Genomic DNA, 7,117 nt, shown 5'->3' on the forward strand with positions numbered 1-7,117 from the left:
ATAGTTTATTTTCTGTTGTGTTGTGAAAAAAAAAAAAAAAAAAAAAAAGTAATGGTTTTGTGAAGATCTGTTTTCTTTGCATTTCAATTGCTTTCAGATAGCATTTGTGATCAAAAACTCATAATGCTGCTTTTGCAGTGAACCTTCAGAACAAAAAGATCTGGAATTAAAAGCTCATGGAACTGGAAGTTTTTCTGCCTCTAAAGATTTTGGAATGACATAACTACACAAACACAGCTTCACTGGTGCAAATTAGGGAGCTCTGATTGCTCCCATGTACAACTATGTGTCAGCACAATTAAACACAGATGCCAATTAAGCCCAGGCAGTATTAAGCACAGAACTGCAGCTTCATAGCAAAATGCTTCAATGGGACCAGAACTTCACTTTTCCTTCCTAAATGGAGTCACTAGGAAGGATCTAGAGGAGACAGAAGCATCTGCATAGACGAAAAAAGAGATGAGAGACCTTGGGAAGTCCTACAGGGAATAAGAAAACTGACAGTCTAAAGCTTCAAAAGCACAGCAGCTTTCCTGTCTTTTTAGCTGCACAGAAAAATCAATGATAGGGCTTTATATCCTCCTATCCTGAAAGGAAACAAGAAACACAAAGGAAAAACAGCATAAATATCAGCCATCTGCTTGGGGGGAGCTGCCAGTTGCATGGTTTTCAGTAGGTGATGTATAGACACAAGCCTGTCCTTCTGGCAGGTGGGGCAGTGGCAAGCTTTTGTTCCTGCCTTGCCTCACAAATGCCACCTTCTTTCTAGCAAGAAGTTGAGCAACTTCTCTCTTTAGAGTGGCTTGATTCCACCGCATACCAGAAAAAAGCCTTGTCTCCAAAGTAGTTAGTAATAAAATATTTTATAAACATCCAGCCTCTTGTGTAGCAGCTGAGAAAAACAAGGGAAACTCTTTCAACTTCCTCTTCTCCACAATTTTCATTTTTAAAAAGCACATGTGTGTGTTAAGGGGGAGAGATTCAGCTGCCTCCTAATTGTTCCCCAGCTTCCCGTCAAAGAGGTCTGGACCTAAATCCCAGGAAACTTATCACTCCCTGTCTGAGGCAGGACTCAGGAGGACAATGGCTGGCTACAATCAATAGTGCTGCAGCTTGTTAAAATGTATGTTTGCATTGCTATCTTCTACTGAGAAGTGCCAGTATATAATAGCAGCTCATAACAGTTACAGCAGAAAAATACTAGTAATTCGAAGTGCTGCAAATCACCAAGCAATTTATCTTTTAGCTTCTCTGACAATTACTAGCAAGAATCATCTCCCTTTAAAAATAAAAGCAGATGGATGGAATAAAAAAAGTCTACCAAAAACTTTACCACAGTACAACTCAAAACCATGGCACAGTGTGGTTTCCAACAGAAGAGCTAATTTTTCCTGATGCCATATTTTTTCATCTCGATTTCAGTTCCAAGGTTGGTGATGCCACAACACCTGAGATGATGCAACAGTGTAGTCCTAGAGTAATTTTTCTTCATATCCTTATCAATGTTATATCAAAATCTTCAACACAGATAACCAGTTTCATTTGGTGTAAGCCCAAAAGCTATTTATCCTGTAGTCATTTTCCAAAGCTCCATTTGGTATTCCAACAAGTTGGCCTAATTTTCCCAGAAAAAGCAACCCTTCTTTGCCCCCTGGAGCAATGACAAAGTTGTCCAGCATGGAAGACAAAGCCTGAGTAGCTACCCCTTCCTGTGGTTATGACCACCAGAGAAGAGACCCCAGCACATGACTGAGGGAAATAAATATCAGAATACATAACAGGCTATGTACTGACACAGCTGACTTTGTCTCCAGCTTACTTCCCCCCATTGTCAGCATAAAACTATAAAAATGCATAATGCTTTCCAGGTTGCTTCAGTGCATGTGATAAGATCTCCCCTAGAAAGGTCTTCCTCTCCAAATCCTGCTCAGATTTCCCCTGATAGCAGGGAACATGAAAAAAAGTAGTAGATTTGAGTATGACCTTTTAAAGAAAAAGGTGAAGTGTCATCTCTTATTTTTCTCTCACATTTCTGACATTCAGTTGAGTCTCCTACTCAGTACTGGGATCCTCCAAGATAATCAGCTGTTGCCACTGATTCAGGAACTTACCAGGGAACAGGACTGGAGGCCCAAATCCTGTTTGTTTGGCTTTAAGGCAGAACCACACATTGAAACAGTCCTTCTTTCTTCAAGAGAGCATGAAGCACAGATGTGGTTGTAAAAGCATCAGCATCTTACTCTGGGAGATCCAGTCAGACCACGGGACATCAGATAAACTAAGAGGCCAAGCAGAGTACATCCACTGTCCTGTTGAGAACTAGGAGGTTTGATGATCAAACTGTCTCAAAATCAGACTGCTTACTAAGAGGCATCTCTGCATATGAATGTCTGGAGTCTACCCTCAGGCGTACAAGCTTGACCAAGTCACACAGCCTAAAAATGTCAAGATCACCAAGAAAATTCTGTGAGAAAACAGGAATAAAACCCCTATTGTCCTATCACTACAAGGCTTGCTTTCTTCCTTTGTTCCAGTAATGCATTTTGTACCGATTTAACAAGCTAAATCTTAAAGTCCTTCCTAAAACAGATTTGGATCCAAACTGCCCTGCATACTAGCTGGCATAACTGAGGTCAGAATTCAGACTTTCATTCTTCTTCATTCCTTTCCCAGCAACCCTGCTGCTCCCTCAAAATAAAGTGTAGATGCCAGTTACAGAATTAAGAGTTCATCTCTATGTAAGTAATTAGAAGTGCATTTTTTTGCTGTACTTTTTTGCCTTATTAATAACACCATGGTATTTCTGGAAAGTAATAGTGGCTTTAACAACTAATGATCATTTTAGACATAGAAGTAATACTTGGCTTTGCTTTCCCTAATAGGATTCAAGAAACACAGTGTGCAGTAGAAACCCCTGTTGTGCATTGCAGTCTCCCATGGAGATCATTACCAGGACACACATGTTTAACAGAAGCTCCATCACCACCTTTGTGTTCCCAAGGAGAGTAAAGACCAGTGGAAAGAATTAATCACAGTTACTAGGCTACAGGCTTCGCATGCTCAGAAAGGATCACTGAGCTCTTAACTCCTTAAAGAACTGGTCTTCAGAAAGCTCAAGGGCTTGCTTCTGCACCAAGGAGGAATACTCTGAGGAACAACCTCTGGCTTCAGTGCTGGCTGAAGACCTGGGAGTGGTGGTGAGCAGCAACCTGGGCACCAGCCACAGCCTCCCTGGCAGCCAGGAAAGTCAGCAGCATCCTGGGCTCTACTAGCAGCATCCTGGACAGCAGATCAAGGGCAGTGATTATTTCCTTTTCCTTGGCATTCATGAGACTGCACCTAGAATACAGCACCCAGTTCTGGCTCCAGGGAGAGAATGAGGATGGTCACATAGGCCAAGTCCAGGGGAGGGCCAGGGACTTGCACCCAGGTCTGTGAAGAGATGCTAAGGGGATAAGGCTTGTTCAGCCTTGAGAAGGAACAGCTTCGGGGACCTGACAGTAGACATCCAGCACCTTTGAGAAGAGATAAGGAGGGAGGTGAACAGCACAAATAAAATGGCCACAAGTTGCAACAAGGATTGTAGGCAGAAAACTCCCCCTTGGGACAGCCAGGCAGTGGCTCAGGTTGCTGAAAGAGGTTGTCCAACCTCAGTCCTTGGAGGATTTTAGGACCTAACTGGATAAAGCCCTGAGCAACCTGGTCTGATCTCATCACTAATCCTGCTTTGGGCAGGAGGTTGGACTAGAGACCTCCTGAGGTCTCTTCTAACCTAAATGGTATTATAAAAAATGACAAGGCAATTGAAGTTGCAAGACACATACACAAACGAGTAATGAACAATCCACCCCTTGTCACAATAGAACTGCAAAGTTTTAGGAAGCAAGACTTTTCAGGTCCAATGTATAAAAACAAAACCAAACATCACCCCTCTTCCTCAACAACATGTAATATTGATACTAAAATCTACATCAGATATCATTATCTGACACTTAAAATTTGTCCCGACCAGTCACTTCAGAAACGGAGATTAACGTATTTTGGATTCAGAAGAAAGGAATCTCCTTCCTTCTGGCAGATATTAATAGCAAAGCAAAGAAGGGAGGTTATTAGTAAAGTTGTTGAAGCTTGCAAAAAAAGGACTTTTGCCTGTTTATTCAAAGAAAATCCCTCCTCCTCTCTTCTACTAACATAAAACCAGACTAAATTCATGAGTGTCATCCAGGAAGGTTCTTATCCTGTTTACATTGACCTAAGTATCAACCACTCCCCAAGAAAGAAATTCCTCTTGATCTACACCAAAGGGACTAAGAAATGCACACCCCACTGTATCTCAGCATAAATGACTGTATAAGAAAAAAACAATAAAGTTAGGTATTGCTTAGGCATTAAAAGAAAGCAGCTAGTGCATATAACTCTCAGATGGCACAGGTAGGAAGCTGGTAACACGCTCAGCTTCTAACTTTACATGCTGCATAAGCTGGCCAAAGAGGCCTGAGGTATCTGATCAGGGAAGGCTTCTCTCCACCATCTGCATAAGGACTTCTAAAGCTCTCACTGCTGTGCCAGGATATGCCTGAAATGTCTACTTAACGCATGCCCCATCAAAGGGCCAGACAGGGTACTGCCTTCTCACAAAATTGTAGAGAGTCAGAAACCACTTGCAGCTCATACTGCTGCATTAACTCTTTTAAGATCTAAAAACATGGGCCTTCCTTAATTCCTCATAATAACCTAGATTGGTGGTGACCAACTTGAGAAAGATGTGCAGGATTAGGTTCCACATATAGCAGAGTTTTTAAATAGATCCTGGGTGTATTATAGGCTTTTGCTTTGGAAAGACCATCTATATGGCAACTTACAGGGTGAAGAGTAAGCTCTGTGCTGAAAATTTACCTCAATCCATGCTTTGAAATGCTACAGTTTTCAAGTTAACTCCCTTTCCTGCTTGGGTAATGCAAGTTTCAATACTCCTACATATACATCTGTATTTTAAAAAGCATTCCCGAATTACACCCCTTCACTTTGCAAAAAAAAATCCTTTGGGGAATTTGTAGGAGGATTGGAGCTTTAACAACAACAAGCAGAACAAAATATTAATATAATGCCTTTTCAGAAATCAGCCTTTCAAAAAGTGGCATTTTCTTTGGCAGTTCTGTGTTAGAAAGCCCTGCCAATGAATCTTCTCTGCTTTGAAGTCTTAGCACTTTTGCAAAATAGGAAAAAACTGCATCTGGAGCAGTGGGGCTGTAATTACACTCCATCATTCAAAATAAGAGGGAATAAAAAGCACATGATTTCTTGAGTCTTAAAGCTCTAATGGTCATGATGATGAAGGAGATGGTAAAGCCCCAGAATAAAATTCCAACTTTCCTGAAGTTTACAAGAGCTCTGACATAAGATTTGACACTTTGGATTTCAGTCCAAGGGCTTGAACCTGGTCTTGTGCTATTGCAGATCTCATTTTAATGTTGTCATGCAATGTTGCACAACTACCACATTTCACAGGGAAAAACCCTGTGTTAAGTAAATAAAAGAGGAATTGCAAATAAACAGAAAATAAATTTTTGCATGTTCAAGAACTATTTTCAATTCTAGGTAATATTTAGCAGCCTGTAATTACACGAAGTTTACAAATCTTTTCAATGCAAAACACAAGGATTAATTCAACTTTTTCCTTCAGAAAAAATATTACATCATTCACTATAACCAAAGCTATAAATGAGGCTAATGAAGAGGGATTTTTCCTGTATGGGCTGCAGTCTTTTCAGGAGGGTGCTGTGAGTCTCCAACATACCTTTCTAGACAGGGATAGACATTCCAGAAACAGATCTAGTGTTTGTAATGGGGAAGAAGGCCAATGATCATGAATGATTGTGTAAAGCAAAGATTAAAAATAGTATTTTTATATTGTATATACATCCTAGTAAATGTAAGAAGGAAATATTCACACTCCGAGGATTTAAGTCTTCACTTTGTTCTAATGTTTCCAGTGTGAATTTTTGGGGTTCCTACTAACAATCAGTGACAGAGAGAAAAATAGAGAATAATATTTTAAAAGAGACAACCCACTTCTCAGTTTTTCTAGTCTGCAAAAAACATACTGCACACAAAGGAAGTCAAAAGAGAAAGTGACATTTTCTCTTGTCATGATGGAAAGCAAAAGAAAACCTGTGGTGTATTTGCTGGCAACCCCTTGCATACCAACCCCAAACCATGATTCAGGAACAGCTCTCAACTGCATCTAAGAGGAGTTTCACCTTCAGTATACTTAAAGTGAAAACCCCATGAACAGTGCCTCATTATAACATATTGTCATGTCTGTGCAGCATCATGTGTCATGCTGTAGAGGCATCCATAGTGATACACTAAAGATCAGTGATACAGGTCAGATGTTATAAGTATTTGACACTTGGCTCAAAAGGAAACACATTTTTAAGGCCAGTGCTATCTAGTCTTATCATGTGTTAAGCATTCATATCTTGCTTGGAAATTATGTTTTGCATCATGCCTGTAATCCTGTAATTCTGGTTGGATCAGATCATCTGCCATAGATTGTTACCAAGACCTACCCAGAAGTAATACAGTATTGGATAAAATCTTTTAGAAGTCTCATAGGTCATTCCTTTTTTATCTCTCATCATTTCTGGTACAGGACTACAGCTACAACCCAAGAGCACCTGTTAACACAGTACACTGCACCTGGGATATAATTTATGTACTCTTGCAACAGGTAGTATTATGTTGTTGCTATTTTTGATTATACATTGAGTAAGTATCAGCAAGATATTACGAACCTTTCAATTTTAGATTTATTCTCAAAGACTTTCTCCTTAGGTAGTTCTCATGCCCCATAATTTACCTTAATTTTAAATCTGCTTGCAAGGATTAAACCTCAAATGTCCTTGCTCCACCCAAAGAGAATGAAATATACCAGAAATGCAAAAGCCTGTAATATCATAATCTTCTCTTCTGACATGTATATGGTCATTCCCTGTCCTGTGACACACGATGGAGTCATTCCCCCGAAAACCAAGTTGGGACAGCATAGAAGGAAACAGGTTGCCATGCTTTAAATGACACATAACTCTTATGATCATTGACTGTGAGTAACTAA

Source organism: Chaetura pelagica, unplaced genomic scaffold (genome assembly GCF_000747805.2).
Source record: "Chaetura pelagica isolate M959 unplaced genomic scaffold, ChaPel_1.0 scaffold104, whole genome shotgun sequence".
Classification (NCBI taxonomy): Eukaryota; Metazoa; Chordata; class Aves; order Apodiformes; family Apodidae; genus Chaetura; species Chaetura pelagica.